Here is a 16978-nt window from a genome sequence, read left to right on the forward strand (position 1 = left end):
ATAATGATAGCGTGTAAATGTCCAGATCGTGCAATACTAGCTGGAGGCGACTTTAACCTACCAAGTCTAGACGGGGGTGCCTCTGGATTCATTGTGACAGGCGATACAGTCAGACACACTTGGGAAGTACTTTTTACCACATTTTCCAAAACTGACATGGGCATCTAGTTCAGCAGTCCACAAGCAGGGGAAATCTCTTAGACCCTGTAGCTACAACAGGCGAGAACTTATCGATGGCATCAGTATAGACATGGTGATTAGTGATCATTAGTCATTGTAGTTACTATTGTTACGAAAGTTGATAAATCAGACAAGAAGTCTAGGACAGTGTTTCTGCTAGAAAGAGCAGATAAGCAGTTGTCACGATCTTCTTAATGCAAACTGGACACCATTCAGTTCCAGTATGATGGATGAAGAGGAAATATGGGCAGAGTTTAAGCAGATTGTAAATCTTGCTCTGGAGAAGTAGATGCTTAATAAATGGAATAAGGACGCAAAAGACCCACCATGGTTTAACAATGAAACTCGGAAAATATGGAGGAAGCGAAGGATTTCACTCTCTCGGCTCAAAAGAGAATGTACCAATGAAAACTGGAAAAACTTAGTAGAGATTAGTGTGTCTGTGAAAAGATCTAGCCACGAAGCATACAACAGCTACGACAGTCACACCTTAGCGGAAGATCTGGCAGAGAACCTGAGAAAATTTTGGTCCTACGTAAAATCGCTAAGCGGGTTTCAGGATTCCATCCAGCCACTCGTTCACCAGTCTTATGTGGCAGCAGAATATAGCAAAACGAAAATCAAAGTTTTAAATTTCGCGTCTAAGAACTCGTTCACTCAGGACAATCACACGAACATACCATCGTTTTACCATCGCACAGAGTCCATTGTGAAGGACATAGTAATAAGCATCCCTGTCATAGTGAAACAACCGAAATAGTTGAAAATTTGGCATCTTACTAAGCGAATCTCTCACCCAGTAGAAAGTCCCAAACGACTGCGAAAAAGCGCCGATGACTTCTGTATACTGTATAAGAAGGGTAAAAGATTGGACCCACAAAATTACAGACCAATATCCTTAACATCTGTTAATGCAGAATTATCGAACATATTCTAAGTTTGAATATGATAAACTTCCTTCAGAGCGAAAAGCTTTTGTAAATGAATCCGTACGATTTGAGAAATCATTGCTTGCGCGAAACTCAGCTTGTCCTTTTCTCACATGATGTACTGCAAACAATGGATGGAGGCCCTTCATTGAAGAGCACCTGACAGATTCCATTCTTCTAGATTTCCGCAAAGCGTTTGACACGGTGCCCCACTGCAGACTGTTAACAAAGGTATGACCATATGGAATAGGTTCCCTATGTGAGTGGCTCAAAGTCTTTTTAAGTAACAGAACCCAGTACATTGTCCTCAACAGTGAGTGCTCATCACAGACACGGGTATCATCAGGAGAGCCCTGGGAAGTGTGATACGACTGCTGTTATTTTCTGTATATGTAAATGATCTGGCAGACAGTGTGGACAGCAATCTGCAGTTGTTTACTGATATTTCTGTGGTTTACAGGAAGGTGTCGAAGTTGAGTGACTATGGGAGGTTACAAGATCACAGAGAGAAAAATTATAGTGTTGTGATGAATGGCAGCAATCTCTAAACGTAGAAAAATGTAAGTTAATGCAAATGAGTAGGAGAAACAAACCTGTTATGTTCGGATTCATCTTTAGTATTGTCCTGATTGACACAGTCACGTTGTTTAAATATCTGGGTGTAACATTACCAACTGATATGAAATGCAAAGAACATGTGAGGATTGTGATAAGGAAGGTGAATGGTCGACTTCGTCTTATTGGGAAAATCTTGGCAAAGTGTAGTTTGTCTGTAAAGGAGACTGCATACAGGGTGCTACTGCAACCTATTCTTGAGTACTGCTCGAGAGTTTGGTATCTGCATGAGGTCAGATTAAAGGAAAATATCGAAGTAATTCAGAGACACGTTGCTAGATTTGTTACCAGTAGGTTAGAAAAACGTCTATGTATTATGGAGATGCTTTGATAATTCAAATGGGAATCCCTGGAGGGAAGGCCACGTTCATTTCGAGGAAAACCATCGAGAAAATTTAAGGAACAGGCATTTGAAACTGGCTGCAGAAAGATTTTACTGTTACCAACAATCATTTTGAGTGAGGGCCATGAAGATAAGATACAAGAAAATGGGGCACATATGGAGGCATACAGATAGTCTTTTTTCCTCGTTCTGTTTGCGAGGCGAACAGGAAAGGATATGGCTAGTACTGGCGCAGGGTACCCTCCACTGCGTACTGTATGGTGGCTTATGGGGTATAGATGTGGAAACAATGTTTCCAGATAATAATGTAGTCCACTCAAAAATAGTTTCATGATGTAGGAATAGTAAACTGGATACTACAGTAATCTTCAGCAATCTCTGTCAAAATACTGTTTACATTATTTTAAAACCGTTATTAAGGGTTAGAAAATACTATGCACTAATCTCATTCTGATCATTATGCCACATAATTAAATCTGCCTGTTGTGATATTAGCATATGGTAGCTGTGCAGTTTCACTGGATCACCACCTGAAAATGCTGTTGTAGGATCTATCCTGAAAATGAGTATGCCGGTGGTTCTTTTTGTAGTTCCAAATTGGAAGTTTACCAATCTTTAACCACATTTTTAAGATGGTACTGGTGATGACCAGATCTCTTATAGTCTCCATTGCTTACAAACAGATAGTGTGGACATACATGGAGCTTAATAGTTCTCATCTTGTCAGAAAGTAAAAGTGCATGCAGTATGTATCAAGTTTTCAAAAGAATTTTCCCATGTGATTTAGTAAATATGCCACTCAATAATTGTTTAACCACCAACATTCCTCAGATAAACAGAAACCACACATTTGTCTATAAAGTATACCAACCCAGTATCCATTAAAAGAATCTAAATATTAGCACTAATCTGTCCCAAGGCTAAACTGAACCAAAACAGGGACAAGGGCTGTATGCAGCCAGTAACAACCCTGTGTGTAAACTAAAGTAAGGCTGACTGAAATGACGCTAGGTTTAGCCCTACAAATACTTGGTCTAGGATATTGTTCAGCTTCTTTAATCTAAAAGAGTTTATAAATGCAATAGGTGAGAATGTTTGCATTTCACTGGCTAACAAGATTATGATAATATTTTGTTTACATATTATTTGGTATGAGCAGCAGCTAATGAAATATGCAGTACTAATATGTGCCTACGTAGTGGGAATACTGGGTTTCTGACCATGGGATCCATCTCATATGTTACAGTTTGGTTATTGAAAATTTAGTTATTTTTAATTAGGGATTCTTGCTCGTCAGTATGTCTGTCACTGGATTCAGAGACGTCAGACGATCAAAAGTATCTTAACAGATCTCAGGAATTTGTGGTGGTTTGTCTATAATTGGAACTGAAAGTTTCGATCAGGCGAAACCCTTAATTACCAATATCTTTTAAACTAAGGCAGTTTGGGCTAATGTAAGCACTTTACTGAAAAGAGGAAAATAGCCCTCTGAATTTACCTAACAGCTCATAAGACTTTCCCTATAGCTAGATGCATGAAATTTTATAATTGCAATAACTTTTGATTAACATCTTTCCTGATGAAACTAATTAGCTCTTTGCGGCCTGGACAAACTGAATGATTTGAGTAATAAAGTTTTGTTGGGGAAATTTGTTTCTACCATTTTGATAATATGCACATTGTGTGCTTAATGTAGGATCATTAATGTCGGAATTTTGAAAAGAAAGTTAGTGAAAATTTTATATAGACCTTAATACACGAAACAGGAGTGCGTACAAAGTAGGATGTTGGTCATCAACCTGCGTTGTCACAAGTCCATTTGAAAAACGTTCAGATTTAGGAATCTGAGATACATTAAACATTAATAATATCGTTACTAGTCAAAAACAAAATGTGCCAAAAATGTATCTGCAATGAACAAAAGTGTATTTATTACCATATTTATGTATTGTACAGCTACTGTGTAGAAATTCAAAAGTATTCATTACAAATATTATTAAACAGTTTTTGATGTTGCTGAGCAACAGTTATACAATAATTTTTAAATGAACACACCATCTTTTGACTGTATTGTTGTTTATTTAATTAAGAAGCAAGTATCGGCATTTTACGCCATTTTAAAGTTATTGAGCTTATGTCATTAACATATATTGCAGGACACCAAGCTCAAAATTGCCATAAATTAAGAAAAATATTCGCTCCTCACGAAATGGCAGATGTAAAATCATCATTTTGTAAAAAGATCAGTAAATAATAGTGCGAGTACCTCTAGTTAATAAAATTAGATTGATGTCCTGCAGTATATGTGAATGACATAAACTCAATCACTTAAAAATGGCATAAAAGCCCACACCTGGGTTGTAAATAAATAAACAACAATACAGAGAAATGACATTGTGTTCATTTAAAAACCAAGTATTAATATTTTATTACAATTATTGTTAGTATTTGCAATAACCTTGTCACACCAGTTCCCATCATATCACTGATAACTGCGAATAACATTTCATATTATGTCACAAAGTAGTATTGCAGATGATTGCCTTTGCTGATAAACTATGGACTCTCAGGACTCATCTAGTAAACGAGAGTCATCCATTCGCCCATTACCCACTCTACAACTAATCTTATAGAACTGATAAAGTATCTAACGAAGAGTCTAAGTGACTGTAAATATGAGGAAACACTTACTCAGTGTGGAAAGAATTCTGATGTAGAGAAATTTATACATATATAATTGGGAATGGGTTGTTATGATTATGTATGTATTGTAGGTAGCTGTGAGAAGAAGTTTATGAAAATAGTATTTATACCTTGATATAGAACTATAGATCAACATGAATTATGCTAACGATCATATGTTTTCCTGAGTATTTGTTGTGGTTACCTGATTTTAGAAGTTTTTAAATAACTTTAAGCCCTATATGTTAACCCCAGGTAAATGTATACGAAATTACTGTTAATTTTAGGCAATTTTCTGTATTCAGTTGATGACATGCAAGCTAAGTATTTTGAGTCGTTAGATAATATGACTGTTCATATATTAAAAATACACTCTCTGCACATAAAATAATCAAATGGGACCAAATAAAAATCAACCAGTCAATCGAGTAATACTTAAGGATGGTCAGCCATATAGAATTAAAATCAAAAGTGGTAAGTTTCTCTTCTCACTCATGCACATTGTTTTGTGTGTATTTGCTTTTAAGCCAAGGTGCGATTCTTCCATAATGTGTATACTGCAGTGAGCTGTGCTGCATACAAAATAGCATAATGTTTAATGTCGCTGGCTACCCTGTTGCGGCTCTCCAGTTCATACCCAGTCGTCAGTAATTATTTGTAACTTGATAATTATCATTTCTGGAAGGTTCTAGATTCATATTATGTTTATAATATTTCTATCTTCTGGAATATTAGATGTCTGTGTAAATAGCAGCACACTCCATTTGGGATCTGAGTTCTGTGCTGTCTGGAAGTTGGTGTCCATAATAAATATGCTTCCAGCGTGATGTGTTGTACCTCACTGATGACCTTGATTATGGCTTTAGAAATGATTGCGGTGAAGATGCGCTGAGTTCCTAAATTTTTTTGGGTTTCCGTACAGTTATTCAAAGATGAATCTTTTTTGCACTGAGTTTTGTAGATGGTAGCAAAATCTGGGCATTTTGCTCCAGCCGACTTAGCACATATTTTTATTGGAAACGGAGGACAATGGACTGAACAACATTACATCAGTATTTACTGCCATTGCAGGTTAATACTTATAGCCAATATCAGCGCCAAGTGCAAGCAATTAATGCTTATTTTTCCTTGGGTAACAGGTCAAGTGCTGAAATGTGGCACACGGGCACAAAACGGTTTGTCTATACTGATAGGCATAGCCCACTTAGTGGGGTAGTTATGACCATACAGAAAACATCAGGTAGTAAATTATGTGACATGTATGTGCGAATACTGAAACATAGAGAGGAAAAAACAACACACTGAACTGGGTAAATATTAAGGAACCAATGATCACAATATCTGCACTTATGCCCCTAACACTTTGTATATAACATCAGTCAGTGTGCTTAAGCTGAATGCTGAGATTTGTTGCCATCTAGAAATTCTTGCAGCAAAGAGTCATCCTTGAATAGCCGTAGGGAACTGCTGGAAACATTTAGAAACACATCACATTACAATCACAATCAGTTCCAAATCCAAATTAGGCTCATCAGTAATTTAAAGCACTTAGCACTGGAAACACATTTATTACAGACCCCAACACAGACAGACACACACGCACACACACACACACACACACACACACACACACACACACACACACACACACACACACAGATCAGGGTGAGTCACTTAAGACAGAATACCTCATTTATTTCATAAACAGTTCCAGATACCAAAACGAGGTTTTAGGCAAATGATATTACGCTAAAGGGCATGTACTTTAGTATGTGATGAAGAGTTTTAACTCTTGTATCAATTGCGATACTGAAGCAAGCTTTATTTTTAAATAGAATTATATACTATTTTAATGGCACCTGAAAGTACCTGAAAAGACGATAACAGTGATATAATGCTTGTTATTGTTGAAGTTTAAACTATTCACAAAAGAATCCAAAAAACGTTCGAAAATAGGATCACAATGTGGGCAGACAGCTGCTGCAGTGCAGACACCAAGAGGCACACTTCTCTTGTGAGGTTTTTTAGTTATATGTAGCAAGCCAGGCCCATGCTACAAAGACAAAACCTCATTTCCTATATGACATAGACAGTGGGTCAACAATGATTTTCGTGTTTGGAAGTATAGCATGTGCTTGTTTCTGGTGCATCAGATGTGGCTTAGGAAAACTATTTGAAATATGTGTACATTTCCAGGTTTTGTGAAAAAAATTGCAGCAGAGTGTGCATTGACATGAAATGTCCTGGTAGCTTAAAGCTTTGTGCCAGACACAGGACCTTCACTTTCGCAGGCAAGTGCTTTACTGGTTGAGCTTGGAAGGTAGGAGATGAACTACTGGCCAAAGTAAAGCTGTGAGGACGATAGTGAGTTGTGGTTTGATGGCTCAGTTGGTAGAGCACTTGCCCATGAATAGGCTAAGGTCACAAGTTTCCCCAGCTCAGTATACATGTCTTGTTTTCCCCAGAGCAGCATTTTTGATGTGGGATACACACTCTGCTGCTCCACACATCTCTCCACTTCCCTTAATCATTTAATAGCCCAAGCAACCAGAGTAACCATTTCCCCATACTTTGCTTTCATAAACCACTCATTACCACCTACTTCATCCCAACATTCCCATTTCTTGGGCAAGCCCTTCATAACAATAAACAATGTAACTGACATGTGTAATTTTTATCTTTTCTAAAAAACACATAAATAACATAATCAATTTTATTATGACGATAATTGAGAAACTCACCTATGTGATATTGATTTATAAAATAATAATCATAGTTATATTTATAAATTTTAAAGCATTTGTACATATTTAAAATGTATTAGTGCCTTGTATATGGTTAACATTTTGGTTCAAGGATGGGGACTTTTGTACCAATACCAATTAAAAAAATAAAGCAAAAACAAAGCCACTTCTGCGCATACAATAAGCAAAGATATGTGAAAAATAACAAAATTTATTTCTTAGTCTGACATGTTTCAGAGATTACAGAAAATTGGAAATAGAACATTAACACACAGATTGCTGTGAGATTGCCGGTGACCACAGGAGAGCCTTACACCTCATGCCATATACCTGCTGGCACCCACACCAGAGTCTCATGCCTGATGCCATGGTCTGACAGTGAATCATCCATCCCAATGTGTGCAGCAGTGAATGCGTTAACTAACCCACTTGACATCGAATGCTGTCATTTTTTGTGTCGTCCGCCCCTGGTAACTGAGCAGTCAGTGCGACAGAATGTCAATGCTAAGGGCCCAGGTTCGATTCCTGGCTGGGTCTGAGATTTTCGCCGCTCAGAGACTGGGTGTTGTGTTGTTCTAATCATCATCTTTTCATTCCCATCGACCCGCCAAAGTGGCGTCAAATCGAAAGTCTTGCACCTTGCGAACGGTCTACCCGATGGGAGACACTAGTCACACAACATTTACTTTATTTTTTGTGTCTGTAAAAGTATAATTCTAAGGAAAGTTGCAGTTTGTTTTTTGGTTCATTCATACAAATTTTTAACTCGAAAAAATACTTCCACTACACATTCTGGGATAACAAAGTAGGCAATGCTTGCAATTATAATCAAACATACGTTTCATTCCTTCCAGTAGTTCCATTTTTTGTCGAAAATAAATGCTTATGTTTAAGCACCCACCCCTTTTTGTTAATCTCTATCAAGATTTGGTTGTGAGTTAGTTAGTTTCATTTGTATGATTAATCTTAATGGTGTTGAATGAGTCATTTTAAATTGAGATTACACATTCATGTATAAATACTGCTGGATGCTTACCATTTACAATTGCCTTGTTTTAATATAGATGTGAGTGAATAATTACTCATTCCCACCACCTTTTACACATTACAAAAATAGTAATTGTTCTACAGAATGAAAGTATTTGTGTAGAAGAAACTTCTTCAGGCTGTCTTCGAAGTTAACTTTGCTGACTGTCAGAGATTTCATATTATTCGGTAAATGATCAAAAAGTTCGGAAGCAGTATTGCTCACCGCTTTTTGTGCTTACGATATCCTTGATGTGGAATAATGGAGATATTTTCTTCTTCTGGTATTGTAAATCAATGTTACTTTTGAATTGCAGTGTATTATTTACCATGACCTTCACGAGGGAATAAATATGCTATGAAGCAGTAGTTAAAATGGTTAAGGCCTTAAACAGATGTCTGTATGATGATTGTGGATAGGAACCACATATTATTGTTACATGTTTTTGAGCAATGAAAACTTTCTTTCTTAATGATGAGTTACCCCTGAACATAAGTCCATATGATGTTGTTTAAGGAAAATAATCAAAATATGTCAAGTTACTGATTTCTCTCTCCTCATCAACTGGAAGTGTAAATGTGACTGAACTACTCTGCTTTAGAAGTTCCAAAACGTGTTTTTTCCAGATTGAAATCTCTTCAATGTGGAGACTAAAATTTTCTAAGCTCCGCCCTAGTCATTATTTCCTCATCATGTGTCACACTTATGCGTCTCTAGACGTGCAGAAGTGAAAACGTTGTGTCTTTTTAAACTGAGATGAGACCATTTGCAGAAAACTATTGCATGATATTTTTAAGAAGATTATTTAACATTTTTGAACTGTTTGCAATATTATTGTCATCCACTTAATGAACTAATTCTGCTGTTTGTCTATTATTCGGAAGGTCGCTGACATATATGAGAAACAATAAAGCACCTAATATTGAGTCTTACAGTGGATGAACTATCAAGTAAATCTTTCTGCACTCTTTTGGTTAGATATGACATTATCCATTCGTTAGGTGTACCATAAATACGATAATAATTTGATTTATGGTGACATCTCAGAATTTATAGAGCACATTTAGCACTGAAAGTTTGACGGAATATGATGGAAATAAATCTTTATCATCACGCACCTATCTCTTTACAGCGTTTATTTTATGGTTGTTTCTACGAAAATTTGGGGCACAATATTATTTCTTGTTGTTTTTATAAGATTTTCTGTGTAGTTAATAGATTCCAGCACTGCGCTTTTATATCAGCAACAGAATCTAATGGTAGCTTTTATCTTTGAGATTGTTGTTGACCGATGAATGTTATCGTGCGTTTGGTGGGAGATTTGTTTGACAATGTCAGGGGGCGACCCGTGATCAGCTGTTGTAGTGTCGTTTCTTCGTGTGTATGTTAACGTAACACCGAATGTTTGCGTTCTGACGAGCGTTGATATGGGGAGTAGGGGATAAGGTGTTGCTAAGGCAGCTGTTTGCAACACAGAGGTGAGTGTGAAACAGAAATTACAGAAAACTAAATTGCGACAGTGAAAAATTTTTGTAACGCTTGTATAGAACTTGAGCTGGTTAAATTTACATTCGTTGTTAATACATGTATTGTGGTATACAATTACTGTAAGGCTCAGGGTATCAACCTATTACTGTTATGTGAATCTCTCATGAAGAATACGCAAAATTCGTAATTTTTCCTGACGTTGAGGCTACAGATTGTTTTCACAGGCTAAAAATGATTGTTGAATGAAATAAACTCAATGAAAGTTTGAAAATTCATTGGTGTCATTGGACTGTTATTGTCCAATAACTGAGACTGTGCAGCAGCAATATTATTATCGTGTGTTCATAATGAATTATGCAATTAACATGAAGTTATTTTTTTCATTTCTTGTTGCATATACCGCAGCATTCTCAGTCCACTAAAATAAATTTTCATTAAAAACTGGATTATTCCTCTTCTAAATCCACAAGGTACTTTGCTATTCAGCAAAGGAACTGCCTGCACATAATCACGACTGTAGTCTTGTATTCTAAGCCAGTGAGTTGAGGATTTTCATCATGAGTGCTAAGCGTGTTTTTGTTTGTCATTCCATTTTTTATGTACCAGTTATCTAACGTATGAAATTCATTTTAGTTTTTCAGATAAATTAATGCAGTGAATATAGTTTGCTTGCTTGCTCTATACTGCTGCGTGTCATTTTGAATAAGAATAAAGAGTTTTTATCAGCTGTTGATCATATTAATTGACAAAGTCTTTTTCCATGTGTTATTCTTTGTCAGACAGCGACATCAGTTTACAAAAACACTTAATATACAAACATTCAGTAAGTACAATATATGTTAAAACCGTAAATAAATTTGATGAAATAGTAATTGTTTTAAATATAATAAATAAATTTTTATAAATTGATGTACAGGAAGAACTGCACTTAGGTCTATCATTTTGAAACTTAGTAACTATTGTACAATTGAAGGATGAGTAACACACTGAGTTAAGCCATTATCTTACAAACTAATACCAGCATTGTTGAGATCATAGACTTCTTGTGTACTATAAATCCATATCTTACCTTTCTGCTGTTTCATCAGTTTTAATCTGCAGTTCGTAACCAATAAATTATGGCCAAAGGCAGTATGTGCCCATAGAAATACCTTACATTTTAAAATCTAGTTTCTAAATCTTTGTTACCTGTACATAATCCATCTGAACACTTCTTGTGTCTCCACGTTTCGTGTGTGCTGTTTTCTTTAATCTTTCTTAAACCAAATATTTCCATTGATTAAATTTGGCTCTGTGCAAATTCTACCAACCATGTTGCCTTTTAATTCCTTTCCCCCCACATCCATGTTTCTTACTATTTTTTTCTGCTCTTCCTTATCCTGATATGAAATTCCCATCTCCCATTACATTTAAATTTCCATCGCCCTGAACTAACTGTATAATCTCTCTTACCTCATCATACAGTGTTTCAATCTCTGCATCATACACTGAGCTAGTAGGGAATCATGTAGTATTGTGGTGGGTGTTGCCTTCATGTCTATCTTGGCTACTATAATGCATTCGCTATACTGTTAGTACTGGCTTATTTGCATTCCAATTTTTTCTCTTATTACTAGACTTGCTCCGGCATTGTCACTATTTAATTTTTTTACATTTTACTCACCTGACCATAAGTCTTTTTTTCCTACCACTGCACTTCAGTAATTCCCACAATACCTAACTTCAACCAATCCATTTCAGTTTCCAAATTCTCTAATCCATCTGCCTGATTAAGGGATCAAACATTCTGGCCTCTGACCTGTTGAATGCCAGTTTTGTTTTCCCTGTTGATGACATCCTCCCCATTAGTCCCAGTCAGAGATCCAAATGGATTGAATTTTACCTCTGGATTTACTTGTGATGAAGGTGGCAGAGGTAAAATGCAGGGAGCAAAAGGCTATTTACAATTTGTACGGAAATCAGAGGGCAGTTACAAGGTCGAGGGGCATGAAAGGGAAGCAGTAGTTGAGAAGGGAGTGAGACAGGGTTGTACCCTATCCCCGATGTTATTCAATCTGTATATTGAGCAGGCAGTAAAGGAAACAAAAGAAAAATTGGGATTAGATTAGATTCAGTTTTCATTCCATAGACCCAAAAAATGAGATGATTCTCGTGGGTGTGGAACATCTCAGAAAGTATGACATAAAAACATAAAACATTTGAATGTAATTCTTACTACCCTGATCATTTGTCAGGAGATAGTCAAAAATAAGCTAATACAATGCAGTAAACTGGGACAGCTAATATTTACAGAATTAACACACTGTCAGCATGAAACACTGTTATCCACTATTAATAAATTTATCATATGCAAAATACCTAATCTTGAGCGTTGTGACGAAGTGTTGTCAAAATTGAAATCTAACAGATATTTTTACCTAAGCTGACTTAACAGTCTCTGTAAAGATATTCGTCTATGGAGTAGGAGGAGTTGCCTATCAACAATTCTTTCAAATTCTGTTTAAACTGTGCTTTATCTGAAGCCAAGTTTTTAATGGTTGCTGGCAATTTATTAAAAATGTGTGTTCATGAATATTGGACCCCTTTTTGGACCAAGGTAAGTGATTTTAGGCCTTTATGTTGATTCTTCTCATTCCTAGTGTTGATGCTGTGTACTGTGTACTGTTGGAAATAGAGATGTATTACTTGCTACAAATTTCATTAAGGAATAAATATACTTAGAAGCAGTGGTTAGAATACAAAGTTCCTTGAACAGGTTTCCACAAGATGTTCTTGCATTTACACCACAAATGATTCTTATCACATGCTTTTGCACCCTAAAAACTTTTGCTCGGTTTGATGAGTTGCTCCAGAATATGATCCCATATGACATAATAGAATGAAAGTAAGCAAAGTATGCAAGTTTGTTTATATCTCCTACATGTGACATCATTCTCATGGCAAATACAGACTTGTTTAGGCACTTAAGCAATTCTGTGGTATGCCCTTCCCAATTGAATTTTTTATTGAGTTATAATGCCAGAAATTTAACACTGTCAACCTCTTTGATCTGCATGTCTTCATATGGTATACTCATGCTGGAAGGAAATCTCTTACAGGTTCTGAACTGCATGTAGTCGGTCTTCCCAAAGTTTAATGACAAAGAATTAGCTTTAAACCACTTATTACTGTCGGCGAAAATTTGATTAGCAGCTATTTCTAAATCTGTACTTGACTTGCTACTTATTGCAGTGTTTGTGTCATCTGCAAACAAAACAAACTTAGCATCTGGCAATGTAACAGATGAAAGGTCATTCATATACACAAGAAAAAGTAGGAAGTAAAGTCCAGGGAGAAGAAATAAAAACTTTGAGACTTGCTGATGACATTGCAGTTTTGGCAGAGACAGCAAAGGACTTGGAAGAGCAATTGAATGGAATGAACAGTGTCTTCAAAGGAGGATATAAGATGAACATCAACAAAAGCAAAACAAGGATAATGGGATATAGTCGAATTAAATCGAGTGATGCTGAGGGAATTAGAGTAGAAAACGGGACACGTAAAAGTAGTAGATGAGTGTTGATATTTGGGCAGTAAAGAAACTGATGATGACCAAAGCAGAGGGGATATAAAATTTAGACTAGAAGTGGAAAGAAAATCATTTCTGAAGAACAGAAATTTATTAACACCCAATATAGACTTAAGTGTGGTGAAGTCTTTTCTGAAAGTATTTGCCTGGAGTGTAGCCATGCATGGAAGTGAAACATGAGGGATAATAAACAGTTTAGACAAGAAAAGAATAGAAACTTTTGAAATGTAGTGCTACAGAATAATGCTGAAGATTAGAAGGATTGGATGAGTAGATCATGTAACTAATGAATAGGATTGTGAAGAAGAGAAATTTGTGGTACAATCTGACCAAAAGAAATGATCAGTTGGTAGGACACATTCTGAGACATCAAGGGATCACCAGTTTAGTACTGGAGGGAAGCGTGTGGGGTAAAAATCGTAGGAGGAGACAAAGAGATGAATACAGTAAGCAGATTCAGAGGGATATAGGTTACAGTAGTTATTCGGAGGTGAAAAGGCTTGCACAAGATAGAGTAGCATCAAGAGCTGCCTCAAACAAGTCTTCAGACTGAAGACCACAACAACAATGATGCCATCATCATTAACTAATTAAGAATAGTTGCATTCCCTTGAGAAAAATAATGGTTTTAGTTCCTCTTCCTATCAGCTATTCACAGTGCTGGCGTAGAAACTCTATAGTGGGTAAGTGTTACAAGCCCAGATCAGCCATTCATCTGGACTGTTTCTCGTGCAACTACTCGAAAGGCTGTTGCTCAGTCTTCAGGAACTAAAAGTTTGTCTAGCTTCTGCACAGACACCTGTCTGTTGTTGCTGCATCTACAGTATGATTGTCCCATTGAAGCATGCAAGCCATCCTGTCTGGACATGGCCCATTGAGGTGTCCCTTATAGCCTTGAACTAGTTCTCAGCTAAGTGTCTTACGGGTATAGCTTATACTCTCTAATAATATTTCCTGGGTCTTGTAGAAATGAGATTCTGAAGAACATCTGTAAACAACAGCAACAAAAAATTATTGTTCATGAAGTTTGGACATGATTGTGACTCATACTCCAGGGATCTATTTCTGTCCTTCAAATACCCAGTGGTGGTGCTTCTGCACCCGTACTCTGTGACTCATTGCAACCTGGGTACTGGGTACTACTGGCTTCTGTTCTATACAGCGTATTCTTGGTTCCAGTCTATAAGACTGTTCACTATCTGTAGTTGTTTAGTGTACAGCATTGAACAGCCAAGTGATTTCCCCCACTGTAGTCTGAATATCTGTTTCTATGAACCATAACAGTTGGCCATGACACCTGTTTTCAACACACTCCGACCTGCCATTGTTGGTGCTTGTGGCACTGGTTTTCTGTGTATTAACTCTTTCAGGTATGATTTTTTTCTGGCAGATGGAAATTTTTGATTTATGTGTTAGTGCTCTAGGTGAGTTTTAATAGTTTTAGATGCAATATTTATACAAAAATATGTACCTATTTTCAAATCACACTTTGTACATTTGGGTTCATTTTAGGGACTAAAATAACAAATTACAGAGTATTCTCTATTGTAATAAAGAATAAAGTGATCATTCAGTAATTACCATGCAAAATAACAATATTTAATTACAATGTAAAATACAGTGAACCAACCACTTCCATGTATTCTTTTGGCCATAAGGCTGATGTGCACTGTCATAAGCTGCTGCACACTGCTGCGTGGACTTGCTGATATTTTTGTAGTGGTGCCCAACAGTTGGCAGCACTTGCACATAAGGAAAAGGTTGATCATTCACAAATGTGTACCTCAAGTTTCCATTGGGAAAAATACTTCTGCTGCAGCTAAGACACAGTGAAAGTTAATGTAGACAATTGTAGCCAAAGGGTCTGAAAGAGTTAAGGTAGTCACAGTACACCCTTTAAATTGTGGTATGGGAAGTGCCCAGTGCCTTCATTACCTCAAGAGTGTGGGTACCCAGTGATATCATGTGTGTAACAGAAAGCAAAGTAAAATTTGAAAACAAACTGAAAAGGTTTCTCCTTGACTACTCCTCCTATTTTGTAGAATAATTTCTATTGTTATGATGTGTAAAAGGTGGTGGGCAGGAATTGCTAACTCGCATATGGTGGGGGGAGCACTTGTGAATGATCAGCATGTTCACAATATAGTTTGTGATTTGAATATATAAAGTGACTCATTCTACATCACTTTGAGCTGTCATGAAGATGACCCATGGAACATGAAACTAACTTGTTGATGGTTCAGTGACCATTCTTGCATTCAGGAGGACCTGTGTTAAAACCATCATCCGACCAGTCAGTTTGCAGTTTCTTTTGGTTTATCTCACTCACTCAATGTAAATGCTGGGATGATTCTGCTGTTGTCATCTTTAGTCATTAAACCTTAATCTTACTTCCTTCTTACCATTTAGTCCTCTGCAGATTTAAAGTACCAAGCAGTATTTTATCACTGGTCCTGCTTGAATATTATACACAGTCCATAATTGTAGTAAATATAGGTAATTCCTTCATATGGAGTACTGGTTGTTATACCAACTAGTCTTGTCAAAAATGAGCTCATAGCTAGGTCCACTTGCTTCTTGTATGAAATGTAGGATAAGAGGGTGCAAATGGAGGAATTACAAACAAATGTAGGACACAAAAGTAAAAGATGTAGGATGGCGTGATATGATAGAAGCTCAAACTTTGAAAGCTGACTGGGCGAGGCTGTCCAGTGATTAGCACAATGGACTTGCATTCAGGAGGATGATGGAGCAAATCTGTGTCCAACCATCCTGATTTAGGTTTTCTGTGATTTCGCTAAATCATTCCAGGGAAATACCGGGATGGTTCATTCGAAAGGGCATGGCTGATTTTCCTTGTCGTCCTGAAAGAGACTGTATTTTGTTTCTAATGACCTCATCATTGATGGGACATTAAACACCAATCTTCCTTTTTTGAAAGCAGAACTTTGACATAATACTATATTGATGAAATGATAATTAAATCAAGACCTTAAACTGTCGACAGACGTTGATATACAACAGGGACAGTTGAAAATGTGTGTCCCAACCGGGACTCAAACCCGAGATCTGCTTACATGGCAGACGCTCTATCCATCTGAGCCACCGAGGGCACAGAGGATAGTGTGACGACAGGGATTTATCCCTTGCACACTCCCTATGGTACCCACATTCCCAACTTAATGCCCACACACTACATTCGTAGTGCCCCTGCCCATTACACTCATTAATGGCGGCAGTCTTACCGAGTACCGTGAGAGTTCGGGCAATGCGTATGCATCCAGCACAGAAGGAGGAGGTCAATTGCCAGCTAGCCTTAACTATGTATCTGTTCTTTCGGACACGTCCGAAAGACCAGATACCGTCTTCATATAATACTATATTATTCTTGACTTTGTTAGT

General features: G+C 37.0%; 1 protein-coding gene across 2 annotated transcripts in view; it reads left to right on the forward strand.

The window, feature by feature from the left end:
• Window positions 1–8704: 8704 nt before the first annotated feature.
• Window positions 8705–16978, forward strand: part of LOC124721782 (probable low affinity copper uptake protein 2) — an 81693-nt gene continuing 73419 nt past the window's right edge. Inside the window, exon 1 of one of the 2 annotated variants that reach the window (XM_047246897.1) lies at window positions 8705–8803. The gene's annotated coding sequence lies outside the window, so the exon portion shown is untranslated. Of the gene's footprint in view, window positions 8804–9787; window positions 9999–16978 lie in introns of those variants that run through there. The other variant, XM_047246896.1, reaches the window with a different exon arrangement.

The sequence above is a fragment of the Schistocerca piceifrons genome, chromosome X (assembly GCF_021461385.2).
Source record: "Schistocerca piceifrons isolate TAMUIC-IGC-003096 chromosome X, iqSchPice1.1, whole genome shotgun sequence".
NCBI lineage: Eukaryota > Metazoa > Arthropoda > Insecta > Orthoptera > Acrididae > Schistocerca > Schistocerca piceifrons.